The sequence below is a fragment of the Bubalus kerabau genome, chromosome 1, assembly GCF_029407905.1.
Source record: "Bubalus kerabau isolate K-KA32 ecotype Philippines breed swamp buffalo chromosome 1, PCC_UOA_SB_1v2, whole genome shotgun sequence".
Classification (NCBI taxonomy): Eukaryota; Metazoa; Chordata; class Mammalia; order Artiodactyla; family Bovidae; genus Bubalus; species Bubalus kerabau.
In genome coordinates, this window is record NC_073624.1 from 207008206 (window position 1) to 207030579 (window position 22374).

Consider the following 22374-nt stretch of genomic DNA (forward strand, 5'->3'; position numbering starts at 1 on the left):
TCTAAATACAAGGAGAATATCATAATCAGTGTATTTCTTGCCCTTTTCATTTAAGCATTGCTTGAAAATCTCTCTCACAGACAGCTGCCAATGGTCTTATTTATGCTTGTATGGTATTCCATCGTATGGATGGATACACTGTTGATTGGACTACCCCATCTCTTACTAATGAACTGAGGTTGTTCCCCATCTTTTACTCACACACACAACACTGCAAAGACGGCTTTTCCCGCACAGGTGGGTATGCGAGTGAAACACCTGCAAGATCAATTCCCACAAGTAGAATTGCTGTATCCAAGAGTGTGAGCGTTTCCCATTTTCCTCGGTATTGCCAAATTGCCCTCCAAGGAGGTTATACCACAGATTCCTTTTTAAAAGTACATTTTTTTTCTCATTACAAAAGTAATCTTTTAGTAGAATTCTTAAGGGTGATTTGATTACACCTTGTAACCAAAATCCTTTCTAGCAGAACATAGTCAATAGGAAAAATAACATCAATTACCTGAAATTTTCTTGCCAGCCTGGCTCGATTGGCCCTCATCTGCTAAACGGGAGTTCCCGTGTTACGTGTCTGTTTTTCCTCCAAGTGGCCTCTGTCGGGGGCTCTGAGGCAGGGCGCCAGGATGAGGCTCTTTGAGCCTGGAAGGCCATCAGAAAGGCCCCCTCTTCTGCCATCAGTGAATAATTCCAACCTTCCCTATCTCCCAACCCAGGTTCCTTTTATGAGACAAGGAGAAAGGGAAACAAGAGAGTCACGCTCCCATCCGGACAGTCCTGTACTCAAAGCTGAATGTCCAGTTTGTCCTTGTTCTTCATGTTCCTGGACCAGACTTTGGCTCAGAGGAAATTCAAGGTACTGGTTCCCTGAGGTGTTACCCAAGCTCCATTCTGCAGGCAAAGGGGGCCTTCTCTCCTCTACTTCTGGCCTGGATCAGCTGCCAGGATGGGTGGTCTCCGCTGTAGCGTGCCCACTCCCCATCAGTCCCCCACAATGGTTTTGGATTTAAAGAGATCCCCAAAGACCATCTTGCCCTGTTCTTCATTTTAGGGATGGACAAACCCAAGCCAAGGGAATGAGTCGATTGATCCAAGACCACACCCGCAGGGGCCCCCCATCACCTGCTTGTGAAGGTTTGAGCTCCTTCCATGGGATACAGGGCCTGGCTGGATGTGGACCCTACATTCATTTCCAAACCCATCTCCTGCCACTCTCTGCCTCACCTGAAGTGGTTTGAATAACCAAAGGAATTTGCAGTTCACCTGCTGCAGCCGTCTACCACCACCCCTACCTGCCAGCCCCAGTCTATATCTCACCTCCAGCCCACGCTCATCCAAACCCTTTCTTTCATCGTCTTTGCCTCATCAATTCCTTCTAATTTTTATGACTCAGATCAGACACACCCCTTTCTCCAGGAAGCCTGCCCTGATTGTTTCCTAGTCGGGTTGGGTACCTCTTCCTGTCTCCTGAGCACATTTCTATGACCCCACTCACTCTGGTTATCATGATCTGTCTGGGGTCTGTCTCCTTACAGCCACCACATAGAGCTCTTGGAGGACTAAGAAAAAACCCAAGTCATCTATGTTGGCTCACATCACCCAAGTAAACATGTTTATTGAATGAGCAAATGAACAAACCAGAAGATAGGTGACAGGCACTGCAATGGATTAGAAAGAAGGAATCTTGAGCAAGGTATCAGGAGACCTTTGCTATTTATTATTTGCACACCACTGGGCAAGTTTCTAACCTTCTCGAGGCCTCAGTTTCCTCCCCTGTAAAATGGTGTGATCTGACTGTACACCAGTCAGCTGCTGCTACATAACAAACAGCCATAGGCTGTGAGTGACTTAACGGCAATAAGCACCATGCAGTTCATGCAGTCATGGTTGTCCAGGTGTTGGCTGATTCAGCCTGGGCCCCCTGAGGTGGCTTGCCAGGTCTGGCTCTGCTCAGTGAATCTCTTGTCTTCTGTGGGATGGTGGGGTAGCTGGATCATATCCTCAAACGGTGATGACAGAAGCACAAGAGAACCCATGCAAGTGTGGAGAGGCTCAGAATGGATACTCTGTCCATTCCATTGACCAAAGCTTGTCATATGGCTGAACCCAAAGGTAATGAGGGACGGGACACACTCAACTCTGGGGGCGGAGAGAGGAACTGCTAATTCACATGGGAAAAGGATACAGAGAGGGTGAACAAAACCAGGGCCCACAAACCAGTCTGCTGCAAGTTATGCGGTGAGTGCAGATCCCGCGGGGCTGGCAGGCTTCCACCCTCTGAGATGATCCACCCCATTTCTCCTCTGCTCTGGGTCCCCTCTTGTCCTCCCGCTTGGTGAAGTCCCCCTGTTTCTTTCTGCCAACTGGGCCCAGGTCGCTTCTGGTGGAAATGCTGTATGAACAATTCTTTCTTCTCCCCATTTCTCACCCTGTACAGAACCTCAGCCCAAATCATCTGCTCCCTCCTTCAGCAAGAGCACAACTGACCATGTGGTCTCTTGAACCTGGAACCTGATATTGGCCTCCCTCTCTGCCCCTCCAGGGTCTCACCAAGCCCATGAATTTCACCTCTCAGCTCCCTACTGACCCTGCCGCCTGCTCCTAGGACCACCTGCTCAACCCTGTCCCAGGTGGCCTCATATTCCCTAAACTGAGTCCATGCCTCCTCCAAAAACATGCTCCATGCTGTCACCTATGAGATCTTTGTAACAGGCAGATCTGCTTGGGTCTTCACTGCTAACAGCAGGGGCAGCCAGGCAGAATACATAATTAAGGCCATGAGGGGACAGGGTGGATGCTACGGGTAGAGTTGTGTCTCCTCCCCAAAAATATGTTGGGGTCCTAATCCCCAGTGCCTCGTGATGTGAGCTTATTTGAAAGCAGGGTTATTACAGAGGTAATCATGTTGCGATGAGGTCATTAGGGTAGGCCCCAATCCGACTGTGTCCTTATGAAAAGCAGAAATTTGGACACAGACACCCATGCAGGGCAGACAATGTGAAGACACAGGTAGAACACCATCTACAAGAATACCGGAGGCCTCCAGAAGCCAGGGGAGGGGCGTGAAACAGAGGGTCTCCACAGCCCTCAGAAGGGACAAGCCGTGCTACACCTTGATCTTGGACGTGCGGCCTCTGGACTGTGAGACCATAAATTCCTGTTGTTTAAGTCACCTGGTTTGACATACTTTGCTACTGAGCAGCCCTAGGAAACTAACACAGTGCGGGGGAGTGGGGACAAATATATTAGCACACTTGAAAGGAATTGGTAACTGAGAAGCACACTGGGTTCCTGTGGGGGAGAGAGAGGGAGAGAGTCAGCCAGAGAGATGGCCACGTGAAGCTGGACAGGCTGTTTCCGGCTCTGAAGATGCAGGAAGGGACCACAAGCCAAAGAGTGCAGGCAGCTTCCGGAAGCTGGAAAAAGCAGAGAAAGAGACTTTCCCTTACAGCCCAGAAAGGAATGCAATGCTGCTGACACCGAGATTTTAGCAGGTGAGACTCATCTTCACCTCTGACCTTCAGAACTGTAAGGGAGAAAGGTGTGTTGCTCTGAGACACAAAGTTGGTGGTGATTTCTTAACAGCAGCAATCAGAAACCAATACGGGACCCTCCCACCCACCCCCCAGCCCTCTGCTCCTCCCTGTACCCAGCTCTCTCAGCTTTGAGCCTGGGAGGCTGACCCATGAATGACCACACAGCCAGGCTCCCTAGTTCTCTAGCTAACAGGTGGGTGCAGCCAATGAGCCGCCCCCATGGCAGACAGGAGGGTGGGCAGAGAGAGAGGCCAGGGTATTTCTTCCTTCTCCCTGCCTGCCTGGGAGGTGGTCCTGTCAGTGCCTGCCTCCTGTGGACGGCCTTTCCAGCTCTGGTCACACTGTTCTCTCCCGTGTCTGGCACTGCCACTCCCACTGTGGCTTCTCTCATCACCCCACCTGCATAGACCCTCACTAAAGTACCCTCAGAGTTCCAGCCTTTAGTTCTATATGACTGAAGTGGCCTTCTGTCTCCTGCCAGAAACCTGCCCGAAGTCAAGGGGTGTGACCCTCAAAGATGATCCCACCCATTTCCTCAGCACTCTCGGAGGGGCACTTCCTGAAGGAGAGTATTTAGAGTGACCTTTGCAGTTATTCCACAAGTGGGATCAGGAACAGGGATCCCGGAACTGGGAAAGGGGTCCAGGATTGGATTCTCCACCCTTTTCCCATAAATATGTGGGCTTAGACAGATCTTCTGGACTCTCAGAAAGCTTGTTTGCTGTTGCAGAACAGATGGAGGTGTGTCCACTTCCCAGGCTGACCAGGGAGTGAAGTGGCCGCATGTGTAGGAGCACAGTCCAGCAGATGGGGGCATTCCAGGGGCAGAGCAGTGTGAGCTCAACAAGCAATCACGGCCATGCCTGGTGGGCAGCGAGCAGCCAGAGTGCCTGGAAGAGTAAGACCTATTTCTGGAAAGGTGTGTGGGGAGCAGGGCCCAGAAGGCATTTAGAATCAGTGCAAAAACCTGGATTCAATTCAGTCGGCAGTGGGCTGCTGGGTGGGTTTTTGAGTAGGGGACTGACACATGGTCCGAATGATTCAGGACCAAGAGAGAGAGAATGGGAACTTAGGAGGTTAAAGATCTTTGGCAACTTCCTTCAGAGAATTTTGCAAAGCCATCTGTGTCTTGTTTTCTTTGTGTGAAAAGGGGAAATAGAGGTAAATAGAATTCCAGAAGCAAACTTATTGACAGTGAGTCCCTGAGAGTAATTCTTTCCCTGGGTAACATGTCTTCCGGCTTGAAGTGTTTGCCAAGCTTGTGTTCAGGAGCCGCCAGGAACAGGAGGGCCTCCACGTGAAGGGCTCTTGTGGGGTGGAGGGTGGGAGTACGCTCTCATCACGGTCTACGGGCTGGTTGTACGTTCCTGGTCATACGTAGGAAAGGGAGGAAAAACTGAGTCACTGAACAAAGTTATACAGAGCCACCAGGTAAATGAAGTTGGTGGAAGCCATCCCGTCCCTGAAGAGTCACACATATACCAAAAGGCACAAGATAAAAGCACCATTCTACTCGCCTGGCTACGCAGAGCCTGGTCCGCACAGAGGGGCCAATTTGCTCTCATAGTGCCTCACTCCTGTTGTTAATAGTCTCTACTGTAACAGTCATATACGACTTTGGCATCTTGTAAAATGTCATTGTTATTTCCTTAAAATGACTTGTTTGGAACACTTCTCTATATTAGTCAGTACTTTTTGGCTTGCAAAAGTCAGAAACCCAGCTCAAACTGGCTCAAGAAAATAAGCCAACTGAGAAGTCCAAGGGTATGAGCTGCAGCATCAGGCATGGCTGGATCCAGGTATAAAAACACTGTCGTCAGGACTCTGCTCCCCCTTCCCCACCCAGGTCTGCTTCTTCTGCACAGGCTTCATTCTTTGGCAGCTTCTTTCTCCATGTTGGCCCCAGCAGCTCCAGACTTTTATTCTACAGGCCAAGTACCCCAGAGGAAAGAGAGGACTTTATTCTTCATGGAATGGAACCCTCTTGGCTTGTGCAGGGTGGTGTGTTCACTCTGACATTGCTGTGTCAGGGATGGCAGGCTCTGGGTGTCTGTCCTAAGTGCCCACTCCTTGAGAGGGGTGGGTGGTTCCAGAGGGCACGTATCTGGGCGCAGAGAGTGAGGTGGGGGGTGGATGCTGGACTCACCAGCAGAGCAGGGCCCACCACGTGTTCATTCCTTATTTTCTCCTTCACTCTCAATAACCCAGTGTACATTCTAATCCAAAAATGTGTTTGCTAACAAATCTACATGTATGATAATCCATCACAGAAAATATAAAACTCTAGACCTGGCTGGATTCTTGCTCACCTTCTTGGGAGCCAGGTTCCGGGAAGAAGTGATGTCATGGGCGTTCAGAAGTCTGGATGGGAACAGCTGGACCCCTCTGCTTAATGCAGATATCCCCAGAGTGATGAACAGCAGAGTCTTTCCCTGAAGAAGGAGTAAAATAATGCAGCCTAGAGCTCAGGCTCAGGCAGGTCCTGAGGTTACTCCATGGGAAGGACCTGGGGAGAGACCATTAACACAGTTAGTTGGGTCCCTAAACAGGGGTATTTCCACATTACTCAGAATTTTTGGGTTGCAAGTAATAGAAACTAAATTCAGACTGACTAAGGCAAAATAGTAATTATAAAATTATTATTCACAATATAAAAAATCATCACGATAAGCATTATTAATGAACATATACTTATGTGATTAATCACATAAATGCAAAATTGGATATAATAGAATAATTATGAATATTATTATAAATATTATTTCCTGACTCATATAACTTTAAGCATGGCTGGATCCAGGTGCTCAACAAGTCATCAGGAAGCTGTAAGTCCTTATCTCAGGTATCTCTTCTCTGCATTGGCTTTATTCTCAAATCCTCTGCAGCACTGGACTTATACTCTCAGCTCAGCAGTCCCAACAGAAAGAGAGAACCCTTTCCCACCATCCCAGGATTCACCTGGATTAGATTTCAGATTCCCTGTCCATCTCCAAACTACCCTCAGTAACGAGGGTGATGAGATACGATGATGGGCCAGGCCTGGGGAATGCACCACCCCCACTCCCACCCCTCCTGAGTGATCAGATCCTTTCAAACTGAATGAGGGGGAGGGGTGGTCCCACAGAGGGGGCCCGCTGCCTGCAGGAAAAAAACAACAGCTGTCCCTCACTCGGGGAGGGGGCTGGTGGGGGAATGCTGAAGTACAGAAGGCTGCCACATGCCAAGCAGGAGAGAAAGGCTGTTCCTGGCGGAGAAGTCTGAGTGAGGACTGGGCAATGAGGTGGGGGAGGGGGGTGCTGGGGAGCAGGTGTAGGGTCACAGATGGTGGGAGTCTTCCGCAGCATGGCCGATGGGCAGCCCTGAAGGCAGAGCAGAGGAGAGAGAAGCTGGGGTCAAGGGCCCAGAGAGCAGTTTGGTGCAGCTGGGAAGTAAAGCCTGTCCTCTCGTCTCAGTTACGAGTCTGATGCCTGCCGCCCCCCACACCCCCACTGTTGGCAGGCATGCCCTGGCTCCCGGTCTCTTTGCTGCTGAAAAGCTTCTAGCCGGCTGCCCATCTTCCTGGAGTTGCCCAGATGGCCAGGGCACGAGGAGGATGCTTGTCTTCCGGCAGGGGTTCAGGGCTGCCGCTCTGAAGTCCCACTAGAGGGATTCCTGTGAGTCTGGCCTTACTCTGCGGGGCCGGGACACATGAGAAGGGGCCAGACGTGGCCCTGGTGTGCAGAGCTCACTTTCTGATTGGAGCCAGGACAGCCCCTGGGCTTTTCCCTGGGCTCTAGCACAGAGTATGGCTCACCAGTGGGCTTCGGGAAATGTTTGTAGAATGAAGGGCAGTGATTGGTGGAAATGGCTTACTGCCCATCGGGGAGAGGAACTGCTTTTAGTCTGTTCCACCTTTAACTGGCTGGGTGACCTTCACTTAGTCACAAAACCTCTCTGGGCGTCCAGGTTCCTCGTCTGTCAAATGTGGGGGTTGGAATAGCCGGTCCCCAGGCACCGGGTCAGCTCTAACACTCGCTAGCTCTCTGGCTGATCCTCCTGCTGCGGGGCCCCTGGCCCTGGCAGCCACGTTGGCTTCCAGCCTTTTCCCCTTGGTACCCTGCGCAGAGCCGGCCCGGGCCAGCCGGGGCAGGGGAAAGAGGCATTCAAGGCGCTGTAATTATTGTAAAGAGGAGAGTTTAAGTGTTTAGTTTTATGAGGTAGCCGGCCCTCTCTGTCAGCAGAAAGCCGCGTGGTTCCCTGGGTGCGAGTTAATTTCCTCCGTGGCTCGTTTCCTCGCCCGCTGTCATTTTTTCTCAGCTGCTTTATGGCTTTCGGAGCCGTTCGGAGCAGTGTGTGGTGGTGGCGGTGGCTTTGCGCACTGGAGCAGAAAGCCCCAAGCCCCCCACCCGCGTGCCGGAGCCCACCGTGGCCGGGTCCTGTGGAGGGCAGCAGGGCCGGTGACCTCTGTGCTGGACGAGACAGGTAGGCTGGAAGGGCGGGAGGAGAAATAAGGCTGGGCCAGGATGTCCCCAACCAGGCCATGGCCCCTGGCACCTCCCTGACAACTTGTAAGGAGCAAATCTAAATTAAGTGATGGTCAGGCCAGCCTTGCAGCTGTCCCAGGTCCCTCAGTGAAACAGTGCAAGTTTTTGCTCTCTTGTTTACAGTGAACAAGGCGGGAGAGAAGGCACCAGTTAGCTCTAGCTTCAGACAGACCTGGATTCAATTCCCAGCCCCATCACCGCTGTGTCACTTGGGCCAAGTGACCTCACCCCCTGGGCTACCATTTCCTTGCCTGCGGAGTGGGAAGGTCAGTGGTGCCTGCCAAGTGGCACTACAGGGACAGAGAGTAGGGACAGAGTCTGTAGGAGAAGCACCTAGAAGAGAGACTCTGCTCCCCAAATGTTAGCTTGGTTCCCCTGCTTCCTCTGTGGGGAAGTCATTGCCACCCAGGGGAGAGCAGGAGTCCTGGGAGCCAGCAGATGACCTCTAAAAGGCACTGCAGGTCCACCAAGCCCGCGCGCCGCAGGCCTGGCCATGCACGTAGCATTGTCACGAGGAGGACCTGTGGGGATTTGATGAACCCATTTGAACCTACTATGTGTAACCGTGAGCACATCATGGGTTCTCTCACCCACATGATGTGACAGCAGCTACTTCTAAGGGCACATATAGAGGATTACATTAAATGAGATGAGGCATGTGGACCGACACAGTGAGAACTTCACGGTGATACCCAACCCAGGCACGTGGAGGCAGGGAGCTGGGGGACGCAGATTCTCTTCTGGATTGTGCCTCCAGCTCTTGTTCAAACTTGAACGTAGCTGCCCCTCTCAGGGAAGCTCGTTCAGGCTGCAGGCCCCTCTGAGACTCATTAAGTTGTGACTCCTCTGCCCAGAAAAGTGAACACCCAGGGCCCCACGGATCGGGCAAGTGACTTCAGAGGTTTCTGAACCTCCTGAAATCTGGCTGCAGATCCCATATTAAGGACTCTGAGCCAGGCTTCCCTAGTGGTCTTGCGGTTAAGAATCCACCTTGCAATACAAGGAACACTGGTTTGATCCCTGGTTTGGGAAGATTCCACATGCCACAGAGCAACTAAGCCCATGCTCCACGGCCACTGAGCCCACACTCTAGAGCCTGTGCTCCGCAGCAAGGGAAGCCACTGCAATGAGAAGCCTTTGCCCTGTAAGGAAGAATCTCTGCACTGGCCACAACTACAGAAAGCCTGTGTGTAGCAACAAAGATCCAGTGTAGCTAAAAATAAATATTAAAAAAAAAAGAACTCTGAGCCAGTGGTTGCTCCGTGTGCTCACTGTCTGTGTCTTTGTGAGGGGACTGGAGGTAGGTTCCATGTGGTTTATTTGTGTCCTTCTCAGACCCAACAGCACCTGGATTCAGGGATTGGTCCCAGCCAACAGTTCCCTGTCCTGCAGAGGAAGAAGCCCTACAGTGGCTGGCTCCCTCGGCTCACCTCCCCCACAGCTCAGTACATCCATGGTTTAACCCAAGTACCCATCCCTTCTTCCTTCAAGAATCAGTCCTCCAATATTCCACTTGGGAATATGAATGCCATGTCTCAGCCTGTAATTGGTGAGCTGACTCCACACCCACCTTCAGGAACAGACCCTGATTGGCTGCTCAGCATATCCCTTCTTCCTGGCTATGTCTATTGATTCAGAGATGGTCAAGTCACCCAATCAGAGCCAATGAGACATGAGAATATTCCTAGAGCTTCTGGGAAAGAAAGGTCTGCCTTGTCTTACATGGAAGCCTGGGAGAGGTCTTCATTGTTCCCCTGAAGGGTGTGGTATAAGACTGGGATGACTGCAGCTATTTTGCTACTAGGAAGGGATAGCCAGGAGCTGCCCAAGGTAGGGTGTGGGGAGGAGCTCCATGCAGAGCCTCAGGGTGAAACAAGGAAGTCAGACAAGTGAGATGGAGAGGAATGAGGTCTCTGTGAACATCTTTGGAGCTGCTGGACCAAGCCTCACCTGATACTAACCCTACCTCCAGACTTTAAAACTCTCTAGTTCAATAAACTCCTCCCTGATACAACCATTAATGTGAGTTTTTCCTGTCACTTGCAACACAAAGCATCTTAGCTGAAACTCCCTGCCAGCTGGGCCAGACAGATCAGGAAGAAGAGCTCAGGGATCAGGAAAACAAATTTCTTCCAAAGGATACAGGAGATCGGAATCTCCATCTACCCACCTGGTCCTGGGGAAACTTCAGAAAAAAAGCCAGGGCTGAGAGAGTAGATGAATCTTTGATACTATCTGACTGGACAGGAAGAAATATTGGCTATTTGGCATTTGATTAATCACCAATTCCATTCAAGTCCACAAATGTTTCCGGAAAGCCAGTCATATGCAGGACACTCTGCCAAGTGATGGAAGAGGTGCACATGAACCGGGCAGTCCCCACAGCGGGGAGCTCCCAGTCAAGTGAGGAAGACAGGCTCAGACAAAGCTCATCTGATACAAGCAGGACTGGGATAAGTGCTAAGATAGAGATATGGACTGACTGGCCCTGGGAATCCAGTAGAACAAGGCTGCGGGGAAGGCAGAGCCAGGGAATAGGGTGATGTTCCCTGCCCACCGGGTTTCCCAGGTGGTGCTAGTGGTAAAGAACCCGCCTGTCAATGTAGGAGACTCAAGAGACACGGGTTCGATCCCTGGGTTGGGTAGATCCCCTGGAGGAGGAAATAGCAACCCACTCAGTATTATTGCCTGGAAAATCCCACAGACAGAGGAGCCTGGAGGGCTACAGACCATGGGGTCACAAAGAATCGGACACGACTGAAACATCTTCGCGTGCACACACACACCCTGCCCACCAGGACATGCCATCCCCTCTACCCTAAGAGAATGCCTCTCCCCACCCCCACGGAGACACTTCAGGGGCTAGAATGGGCCCAAATGCCAGGTGCATTTGTGGAGCTGTCCCTCGATCCCTAACCTTACCGAGGGGTCCAGATTCTGTGCTCCCCAAAGTGTGGGATGAGGACCATGGCCAGGGTTGGCTTTTAGGAGGTACCGAGAGTGGAATCAAGTCACACTGTCTTGCTCAGATGGTGAGAAAGCTATCCCTGTGTAGTTCTCTCTAAAACCTTCCATCAAGGACAAAATCGGGTTGGCGCGAGCCCATCTCTAACACCTCTCCAGCACTCCCTGAGTCCTCCCTTTAGCAGAGAGAGGGAGAGAGAAAGAGAGAGCAGACCTCTGCCTATTGCCTTCTGCAGGCAACAGGCTTTTGCTCAAATTTCTTCACACTATTTTGTTTTTGTGGCATTTATTTTAACAGTTGTCTTCTATTTATGGCAAGTGATATTGGCTTTCCATTTATGGCAGTGATAAAAAAGTTTCCTTACATTTCATTTCTTTAAGTTCTTTTTTTTTTTTTACGGGGGGCTGTTGGAAAGAAAAATATGAGATAATACAAGGGGGACACAGATACGATCAAAAGTGTGAAGGTGGGGTGTGAGTGACGAAAGTTGGGGGAATATTCATTACACAAACACGGGCTACCTGCCTACTGTGTGCCAGGGGCTGGGAACACAGAAGGGAACCAAGGCAGCAAAACCCTGTCCTCACTGAGCTTACAGTCTCATAGGGGAGAAGTAGGTAAAATGCAGCCGTGTTAGATGATGCTGGGTGATCTGGCATGAATCCTAAGCAGGGAACAGGGTAGCCGTGCCTGCAAACCCACCAGGTCCAGCTTCACTGAAAACCTGGCCGTGGGGGCAGACTTGGAGGAGGTAAGTAGAGCCTTCGCAGATGCCCTGGGAAAGGGACACAGCAAGAAGGAGAAACAGAAGCACCCATCGTGTTGCTGTCCCCTCCTCACTGAGGCTAGGCTTGGAGACTCCCGCTGGTTGCTATGACACCCTGAAGAAAAGTCCACATCAGTGCACTGTTCTCTTCCTTTCGTATAAACAAGCAAAGGGTGACCTGCAGAGCTGAGATAGTGTAGCCTGCAAAGCAGCCCCCGGGGTCCCTGCAGCTGTACCTGGCCCACACTGTGCACAGGTGCGGCGCCACGTGTGAGATGGGGGCCCTGCAGGACAGGGCACCCCTGGGGCTTTGAAATCATCCCCTTCTGAGTCATCAAAGTGCCATTGACTTATGGTCGATAATTGTAGGGGTACTGAGTGCACTTTATTACTCCCTTTATTGAAAATTCGCCATCTATCTGTGGTCCATCTGCAGCATGGTAGGTAGGAAAGCTGAGATTCCCAGCTGTGGCTCCCCTGCTTATGAGCTGTCTGCTTCTGAGCAGATTCTTTTATTCCTTTGATCTTTCATTTTCTTGTGTATAGGAGAGGGTAACATATTGAATAAGGTCGCTTGTACTGGTCTTGGTATGTGTGACCAGTCAGTAAATGGTGTCCTGTCCTCCACATACCTAAGTCCGTGTTGTCTGGGACACCCCATCTTTCTTCCACAAACGGGAGCTGGCAGAACCAGGAGATGGCAGGAAACCCATTCATTCATTCAATAAGTACTTGTGACTCCACTCCAGGCACTGCTCCAGCCACCAGAGGCACAGCAGCAAACCAAAGATGGATGAGCTCTTGCTCCCATGGGATCATGTCATCAAAACAACACATGAGATTTCAGCATGAGTCTCAAGGACTGTTCACAGGCACCAACTCAGATTGAGTGTCCAGAGGAGGCTTTGCCAGAAGATAGGACATTGGTGTAAGAAGGGGCGAGTTTTGCAAAGGTTTGGGGGGACAGCACTCCAAGCAGACAGAAAAGCAAAGTCCCTGGGAGCTGTCTGAGCCACAAAAAAGCCCAACTGCTGGAGGAAGTGAGCACTGGGGAATTTAGTATAAGAGGAAGGGAGACGTCACTTCCTGTGGCCTTGGGAAAGGGAGAAGCCTTGGGGGAAGACTGTGTGGACTGGGCAGTATGAAGAAGGCTGCAGTTCTCATCCCCTGCCAGGATCCCTTTGACAGCTTCTCTAGAAACTCCCAGCTTGAGAGAGACCCTGGACTCCTACCCACCTGGCCAGCCCCCCACACACAGCCTCTGGGGTCAGTTCCATCTTTGACCAGACCCATAGGGCATCCACATGCTGACTAACTTTCCCTTCCTGAAGCCTCTCCAGGTTGGAAGAAATCTCTGTGGTTGGGATGAAGGCAGGGATGAGGTGGAGGGGGAGAGAGCAAAGTGTGTTTGTTGGTGCCAGAATTATAGCAGAAGCCAATGCTGGAAACTGTCCCAAGTATTTAGAAATTAAAATAATAAAAGAAAACTGAGCATATGGAGTTTGTAAAGTGCCGTCCATCTTTAAGAAGGGACACGACTTGCTCAGGATGCACGAGAGATCTGGGGTCCAGGGGACCTATCCATGGGGTAAGGATAGACACTCGCCTGGTAGGTGGGGACCAGCGACAGGGGCACATACTGCCCCAGGCCATGCAGAGCGTGGGAATCCCCTTTGGGTTCCACTTTTAGAAAAGGAGAAAGAATTCCCCTATGTCCCCTCCCTAATCCTGTGGGAGTCCCCAGTCCTCCCCTACCCTGGGAATGTCCCCTTCCCCTAACTCAACTCCAAACCTGTCTTTAATTCTTTGATATCCAACTCCAGAGTGGCCCTATAGGCTCAGCTTCAAAAGCACACCCCGATCCAGCTGCTTCTTTCCTCCTCCCCACCTCCACTCCAGTTTGCACCACCCCCCCAATCTCTACAGCAACTGCCTCTGCCTGCTCTCCCAGTGCCTTTCTCCTCACCTCAACCTGGTCCAATCTGTCCTCCCCACAGCAAATAGATGGATCTTTTCTGCATCAGCTCACTTAGGACAAAAGCTGAGTTCCTGCCCATGGCCTTCAGGTCCTGTATAATCCAGGTCCTAACTATTCCCGCCATCACTGGTCTTCCTTCTATTCCTCAACTTGTCAAGGTTGTTTTGCCTCAGGGCCTTTGCACACAGAGCTCCCTCTGCCAGGAACACTTCCTCAGCCCCTTCTATGATCGACTCCTCATTCAGGTCTCAGCTCAAATGCCACCTCCTCAGAGAAGCCCTTCCTGGCTACCCCGTCTAGAAGGCCACCTCTCCAGTTCCTTTTGACACTGATATATTTCTACATATACCTGACACTATCTGAAATTGCCATGTTTGCTGGTTTGACTTGTCCCTCCATCATGCAAGTGCCATGAGCCCTGGACTTTGTCTGCCCTGTTCCCTGCTGTGTCCAGCACACCTGGAATAGCACTTGACCCAGAGGAGGGCCTTCACAGCCATCTCCTGGATGGGGCCAACTGAATGCAGGACTGCCTGGTTTATTTGGGCATCAGTCAAGTGTGTCGGTAGCATCACACACAGCCTTGCAACTGCTGAGAGGCAAGCATGGCCTCGCTAAGGCAGAGTTCATGAGATGCTAGTGGAGCTCTGGGGTCAGGAGTTAGGGCACCACAGGGTAGAGCCCATTCCCAGCCAACTCACCAGATGCTTCTGCATGTGTTGGGCCACCCACCCCATCCTGACAGAGCAGAAACCAAGCAAAAAAGCTTGACTTTCAGCTTCTGGAGTTGGGAGCCCACCTGGGAGGCCCAGGTGCCTCTTTCCTCAGCAGGTGCTCAGGTGTCCCCGTGCCAGACAACCCAACTGGCAAACATCTACTCCCAGAGCTGCCTGGGAGGTGTGGGCAGTGGGGCGAAAGGGGAAGGTAGATGCCCTATGTGAGCCTTTGAGGAGGAGACCTGGTCAGCCCGTGAGCCCTCAGGGTCCGTGAGGACTCTTGAGTGCCTTGGCCTGGGTGTGCAGAGGTGGCTGCATGGGGACATGTGGACACCTGGGGGGCAGGGGGGCAGAGAGGATCTGCCCCCGGGGGTGGCCGGGCTTGTGGAAGGGAGTAGAGGGTCTCCTCCCCACAGCCCCTCCCCCCACTCCCCCGCGTCTGGCTGCTCCTCTCCCGCTCTGCTGCACGCTGGCCTCCGCAAGATGGATTTTCCTGGCTCTGCCAATCTTGCTGCCACCTGTTCGCGCTGTGCTGGAGCCAGCAAAGTGGCTCAGCTTCAAACCCAGAGCAGCTGGGGGAGCGGTTGCCAAGGCTCATAGTCCCCCCTCGCGCCCCTCCTTTGATGCAGCGGCAGCAGCTTGGGCTCTGAGTCATCCTGTCACCTGCTGTCATCCGGGCAGCCCCTTCTTTCCCCGTGCCCCTGTCAGACCCCTCCAGACCCCTCCAGCCCTCCCCAGGCCACAGGCCCTCTTGACCAGGCTGCAGAGTGGGGAGAGGCAGGGGCATTCACCACCCCTTGCTGCCCTCACCCCCAGCCCAGAGTCTCAATCTCCATCTCCCTTTCCATGGGATTTCCCACTTTACTGCTTCCCAGGGCTCCAGACAGAAGGACTGAGGCTTGTACCAGGGCCCGGACAAGCCAGGAGCACCTGGCTTTACCCACTGAACCTGTGACAGAGCAGGTGGCCAGTGACACCCCCGGGCAGTGCAGGCTCCAAACCCCCGGGAAGAGGAGGCCTCTGGAAACTTCCTGCAAGAGCAATCCAACCCAAGCTCGAGGCTCAGGTCCCTGCTCTGGCCTGAGTGCTCGCTCCATGACCTTGATGAACATTGACAAGCCCCTCTGAACCTCTGTGTCCTTGCCTACCTTGCCCATGCCACTGCGAAGAACAGAGGACTATCGCCTTGAACTCCTTCGGGAACAAGGCAAGGATATAATTAAACATACGCGTGGGACAGAGACATGCAAACTGTAAAGGACTGCGCAGCCTGAGGAGCTGTTTTTACTCTTTCTCACGGGGTGTGGACCAGCTCCCCGTGGCCAGAACGCGTGCGTGCCTGGCCCCCGGGGAGAAAGGCGCGGGCTGTGTCTGACTTCAGAAACACTGACTCCAGCTGAAGGGGCCTCTGAAGACTGAGAGACAGACACATCAGAAGATAGAGCAAGACACAGGCAGACAGACAAATAAACACAGATGAAATAGCCGGCAAGGCCGATGGCTCTCCTGATGGGAACAGACGAGCGATGGTGGCTGGGTTCCCATAGCCTGGGGCCTCGCTCCGTTCCACCAGGATCCTTGCCTGCCTCCTGCCCTCAGTCATCAGCTCTCACACATGTGGTCCCGAGGCCACACCTTGCTGCTCACATGGCTGCCTCTTGCAGCCACAGATGCCGGGGTCGGGGGTGGGGATGGGGAGGGGGGTTGGCCCCTCCAAATCCTGAGATGCTACTGAGAAGGGAAATAGTCTCTGGCATTAGAAGGAAGGGATCTTCCTTTGGCGCAAATTACCTGGGAGGAAGTGTGTCTTTATCAGTGATGCTGCTACTGCTTAGTCGCTTCAGTTGTGTCCAACTCTGTAGGCCGCCAGGCTCCTCTGTCCATGGAGATTCTGCAGGCAAGAATACTGGAGTGGGTTGCCATGCCCTCCTCCAGGGGATCTTCCCAATCCAGGGTTCGAACCCAGGTCTCCAACATTACAAGAGGCTTCTTTAGTAATAGGAAACTCCGGACGATTTCCCACATGAGGGCAGGTGGAGGTGGGGCTGGGGTGGTGGTGCTAATCCCTGGGGATGAGTCATCAAAGAGAAGCTGAGGACATTGGTGGAGAAACCATAGTGTCTGCTTGAGTTTATCGAAGTGCATCTTTCTCTGGGTGCCCAGCACTAGCCGCAAGGATCTGCAGGTGAGCAGAGAGCACTAGGGGCTCCCAACACCATCTGCTTGGTGGGGGTGGGCTGGATGGGTGGGCTGAGCTCCAAAAGGGTCTGGATGAGACAGGGGCTCAGGCGGGCAGCCCTGCTTGCTCTTTGCCCCTGCCAAGCAACCCCTTAGACCTGCCATATCACTCCTCCTAGAATGAGTGTAGGATCCGTCCCTCACCTGCCTATATCCCCTCCATGGCTTCCCATTGCACATGTAATAAAGCTCCAATCCTGTTCATAGTTTACAAAGGCCACAGAGTCTACCCTATCTACCTCTCCAACTTCATGGGCCACCTTTTCCTCACTCAGCTCTCCATCCACACCAGCCTACTATTCCTCCAATTGGGCCTACCTCAGGGCCTTTGCACTTGCTGTGCTCTCTGCCTGGGATGCTCAAACCATCAGTTCTTGTTTTCTTAATTTTTTTTATTTTTATTATTATTTTTAATTTTTTTGTTGTGTATTTTCAAACTATCAGTTCTTGCCTTGGTTGCTTTCTTCTCATCATCAGGTCTCAGTGGCTAAGTCTCCTCACCCCGCTTAGTGCCCACCTCCTTCCTCTGAGCATGGTCTCATCTCCTTGGGTTTTGCTTATTTGTTTTCTGTGGAGCACCTATATGAAGCTATTTCCCTTATGTGGTTGTAGTCGGTCCCTGTTCTGTAGAATGCAAGCTCTTGTCTTATTCCCTGCTGTTTCCCACCTTTGGGAGCAGAGCCTGGAATGCAATAGGCATTGAATAAATAAATAGGCCCTCAGTGAAGGAGTGGATCCTGGAGGAGGAGACCAAGTGTTCCCAGAAAGGGGAACCCACATCCCGGAAACTGCACAGGGCAGAGGGGGATGCAGCTGAAGAAATGGGCGTGACTGTTTATCACCTGGAACTGGTGTATTACTAGGTCCACTCACAGACGAGGCAGTTGAGAGCTTAATCACATGCGTAAAGTCACACTGCTTATGAGAAGAGTAGGACTGGGACTCTACATCCCACTTCTCCTCTGTGGCTTGTGGCTTCCCAGCAGGTTGGAGAAAGGCTTTAGGGGCCTTGTCTGTCTCCCTAGAGTCACTCACATTCCTAAAAGGGCTTTGCCTGCTTAAAATGTCAGTGGAGGCAAGCCACAGGCACCAGGCTTACAAGGACTGCAGGCTGGTGGGGACAGTGACCAGGAAAGAGAAGCCAGGAAAGTGGGGCCTGCTACTGGGTAGGCAAAGGGTGAACAGAGGGCTTACTCGTGATCAAACAGGGATGCTTGGAGGAGAGCTGTACAAAGAGACTGCACTCATCCTCCAAGATAAGAATAACTAAAGTCTTGGATCTGAACCCCAGCCTTGCGCCTGGAAACACATTTTGACTTTTGGCCGAGCTGGCCTCCTCTGTGGAATGGAGATAATAATGCCTACCTCCCAGAGCCGCTGTAAGAATGAACCCAGTTTTGTGTGTGACTGTGCTTTTATAAATCTTCAAGGGTTGTGCAAGTGTGCATTGGTGAGGACCCATTTGGCTTCAAGAGTCAGAAATCATATCTCAAAGTTGCTCAAGCACAAAAGGGAATTCATGGGTTCTTGTAATTGAAAAGTTAGGAAGAGGATGTTGCCTTCAGGTATGGCTGGATCAGGGCACTTAAACAGAATGAGTCTCTCTCCTTGTCTCTTTGTTAGCTCTCTCTGGGGGCAGGATCTTGCCAATAAATGGCCATCACCCACTCATGTCAGGTATGCTGACAGATGAACAACCCCATCTGAAAGGAAACATCTCCCATTAAGCTTAAGTCCTGGTTTAAGTCCCAGGATTGATTCTCACTGGCACAAACTGGGAACCTAACCTGAACCAACCACCAGGATAATGGGAAGCCAGGATACTGGGATCTTTGATTGATCACTCCTGCAGCCAGGGAGAGGTAGTGGTTCTACCTGAACCACAAAGACTCTGAGTGGTGGTGGAGGAGGTTCTCCAAAGGAACAAGGTACTGCTGCTACCAGAAGAGAGTGTCTGGGGGCCCAGCCATAAATAACAGACGTTCACAGCAAGACCAACAGCGGCATTCCCACCCTTCCAGCAGGCATTGTAGAGCAGCGCTCTTTAGGGCTTCAGGTTGGGAGGCTCCATTCTGGGGCTGCCCTGCAGGCACTTGGAGGAGGTCACTTCCTTGATACTGAATGGAGCTACTGTGAGAGTTACACAGAATTGTTCCACAAATGTGAATTGTAAATGGTGAAAACACCCTTCAGATGTTAGAGATCATCTTTCACGTTGTTTTAGAATTGAAGAGAAGTGAGGAACTGCAGGATTTTGAAATGGAAAGGGACTTAGGAATCACTGGCCACCACCCTCCTCCCCGCCTTGTTTTAGTCATCACTTTAAGACATCAAGAAGAGTGAGTTTCAGAAGCAGGTCACATCATATCACCCCTCTTTCTAAACTCTCCACCGGCTTCCCTTTGTTTTTGGATGAGTCCAGTTCCTCTTCCTTCCCCCTTGAGTGTCCTTGGGATCTGGGTCCCTGCCACCTCTCAGACCCAACCCCCTGTATCCCCGTCTGCTAGCCCCTTGTGCCCCAGCCACACCGCTTTTCCTGTGGTGGCACAAGTACACCAAGTTAATTCCTTCTCAGATGTTTTGTGCTTGCTGTTCCCTCTGCTGGAAACACTCTTCCCCCAGATCTTCAAGCAGCTGTCACTTTCTCCTCACTCAGGTCTCAGCTGAAACATCACTTTCTCAGAGTTTCCTTGCCTTCCATGCCTTCTCCCCTCCACTCTCTCTCACTTTACCATTTTATATTTTTTCACCATCTTGTTGGTTTATTTATTGCCAGTCTCTGTCCTGCCTGACAGCCCCCTCTGGAATAATGAGATCCAAGAAAACAAGATCCATACACAGTGTAGGGCTTGGCATAAAGTTAGGGGTCAAAAAATGCTTGCTAAATGAATGAGTTCATGGTTGGAGAGATGGTTCGTGGATGGTGGATGGGTAGGTAGGAAGATGAGTGAGTAGGTGGGTGAGTAGATGGAATGGGTGGGTTTGTGGATGGGTGGGTGTATGGGTTTGTGGGTAGATGAGTGGATGGGTGGATAGGTCAGTGAGGAAATGGGTAAGTAAGTAGCTGGATAGATGGGTGGATGGGTGAGTAGATGAGTTTGTGGATGAGTAGATAGATGGGTAGGTTGGTAGATGGGTGAGTAGATGAGTTAGTGGATGAATAGATGGGTGGATGGGTAGATCGGTAAGTGGATGGGTGGGTGGATGAGTAGATGCGTGGCTGGATGGCGGATGAATGGGTAGGCTGAGCCCATGCCCTGTCTAGCCCTACCTTCACTCTCTAGCCTGTTTCTTGCCCTTTAAAAAGTGTCCTGTTAACCCCTTTAGATTAGAAGCTGACTTGGGGCTCTAGTAGCTGAAGCCCCTTCAGACCCCCCACTTAACATCAGCTCAGGCACTACAGCCTCAGTGCCACCTGCTCCAGTTGCTGAATTCACCTGACTTCAACAACTATTAAACCGATCACCAGGAGGTTAATAAAGCCCCTTACCCTACAGTAAGTACACTTCCTCCCTTGCCTGCTGCCTTCTGCCGATCAGTTGGGCCTGCCTGTCACTGTTGCCAGGAGCTGGCAGAGAGCTCAGCGGCTCCTCTCCCTGGCAATACATACAGGTGAGCTGAGCTCTTTTGTCCTCAAGGAAACCCCCAGGGAGGGCGTCACTCAGTCCCCCAGGGTGGTTCTCGGAGGTGGGAAGCAGGAGGCAGCCGGTTGCTTTGAGAACCCCCCGCCTGAGCTAGGGGGCCTGTGAGGTTGATGGGGGTGGCTGCTGCAGTGGGGCCATGGCAGCCTCACACACACACAGCCTAGTGTGAGCAGCCCCGGTGTCTCAGCGACAGAGGCTGGAGGAGGGAGGGGGCACTGCTGTGACCCCAATTCAAATCACTGAAGAGCAACAGGGTCTGGGGGAGCACTCAGGCAGATGGGATTGGGCTAGGAGTCTGGGGAGCGCAGGGTTGGACCCACTGGGGTGAGAGTCCATAGTCAGAGAATGCCCTGATGCAGGTCCCAGGCCATTCTTAGCATGAGGTCCTGAGGGTGAGGAAGACTCCTCTCCTTACCTGGAAACTTCCATCTTTGTGAAATCTGGTTGAAGAAAACATCAATTCTGCACATTGAATGGGGAAAACACACACACACACAGCTGGATGAGAGATACAGTAAGATACTATGTTACCAAAAAAAATCTAACATCAAGCAAAACTTCACCTCCTTATCTCAACATGTTATACCCGCCTACAAGCAGAGAAAAGCCCTGAAGGTGATCCACCAGACTTTCATCAGTGGTCCCTTCCCTGGCAAAACCTGAGATTTGGGAGGAGGGATGGCATTTGTAGTTTTTTTTTTTTTTAAGAAAAATAAGGTATTCATGTTTTATACATGAAATTACAATTTAATTGTTAAAGATATTCACCAAGGATGTTATTTAGAGTAGAATGGTCAGACTTATCCCTGGAAGGGAGTGACATGAAGAGTCACAGGAAGGCATGAGGGTCCCGGTTGGCACTGGAGCCTCCCCCCAACCCATGACAGGCTGGGCTGGTGGCTGGCAAACCCTGTGAGTGCCGCCTTTCCACCTTGGAGCATCCCCAGGACAGGGTACCCTGGCTGCCTCCCTACACCTGACCTCCCTCACAGCTCCCTCCAAGAGCCCACCCTAAGGTGACAGGGGCAGACCCAGGAATTGGTTCTAGGACTCGGGGAGCAAAGAGGGCGGGAGGACAGTGCCCAAGGGAGCAGGGAGCATTCCACTCTACTGATCCCATAACACCAGGGCTACAGCCTCTCCGCTTCCGCCCAGCCAAGCAACTGCATGCACGTGCTCATGCAAGGGGGTTATTTTATTAACCGGGTAGATTAAGCATCTCTCCTTCTAATTACTAGTTTAATTAACCTTGGCACACAGTATGTACCAACCCCCGAGGGACTGAGTCAGAATTGCCTCGCTGGGTGAGCATCGCCCATCTGCTCTGCCTAGTTTCAGCTGGCCCTCCAGGGACTGGGACTGCAGGCTGTGAGGGCCAGGGGTCTGGTGGTACCAGGGAGGAGCAGAGGGAAAAGTGGAGGGGGGTTGTCACGAACCTCTCAGGAAGATGTTGGGTTCCAACACGGCCACCTCTTCAGCAGCCCTTTTGGAAGTGATTCTGGGCCAGCCTACTTGGATCTCCCTAGGGCCTGTAGGGTAGCAATGGGCCCTGAGTAAAGCCTGGGAAGCGGAAGACTTGTAATAAACTACCATTTACTTAATGGTGATGGTGCAGCATGCTGCCTTCAATGCTCCGGCCTCAGTTTTCTCATCTGTAAAATGGGCATGGTGAGACCAAGGACATGGGGCAACTTATGAAGTTTAATTCAGAGGCCAGAGCTCAAGATGCTTTGTAATTACATTCATTTATCCACTCACTTATTCAGCACATGGTTATGGAGCGCGCACTATGTGTTTACAAAAGTAATCAAAACAATGATGAACAGAGAGAATTTGGAGCCCAGGCTCCAAGAAAATTGGCCAGTGTCTGGCTAAGAACCCCAGAGTCACCCCCAAGTGTACACACACACACACTCCTTTCTGACCTGTTGCTCACAACACTCTGCCCCAGCACACACCTCACAAACACCTGTACACAACACCCAGTCACAGGCAAGCTCCTTCACAGCCA

At 51.7% G+C, this 22374-nt stretch overlaps 2 long non-coding RNA genes across 2 annotated transcripts; one reads left to right on the forward strand and one right to left on the reverse strand.

The window, feature by feature from the left end:
• Window positions 1–336: 336 nt before the first annotated feature.
• LOC129642131 (uncharacterized) lies at window positions 337–1324 on the forward strand. Its single transcript, XR_008709554.1, has 3 exons — window positions 337–377; window positions 714–853; window positions 1049–1324. It is a non-coding gene; the product is annotated as an uncharacterized LOC129642131 (long non-coding RNA).
• Window positions 1325–3767: 2443 nt separating this feature from the next.
• On the reverse strand, window positions 3768–6455 carry LOC129642130 (uncharacterized). Its single transcript, XR_008709553.1, has 3 exons — window positions 6304–6455; window positions 5843–6039; window positions 3768–4900 (listed from the first exon to the last, which is right to left on the reverse strand). It is a non-coding gene; the product is annotated as an uncharacterized LOC129642130 (long non-coding RNA).
• Between the last annotated feature and the right edge of the window lie 15919 nt (window positions 6456–22374).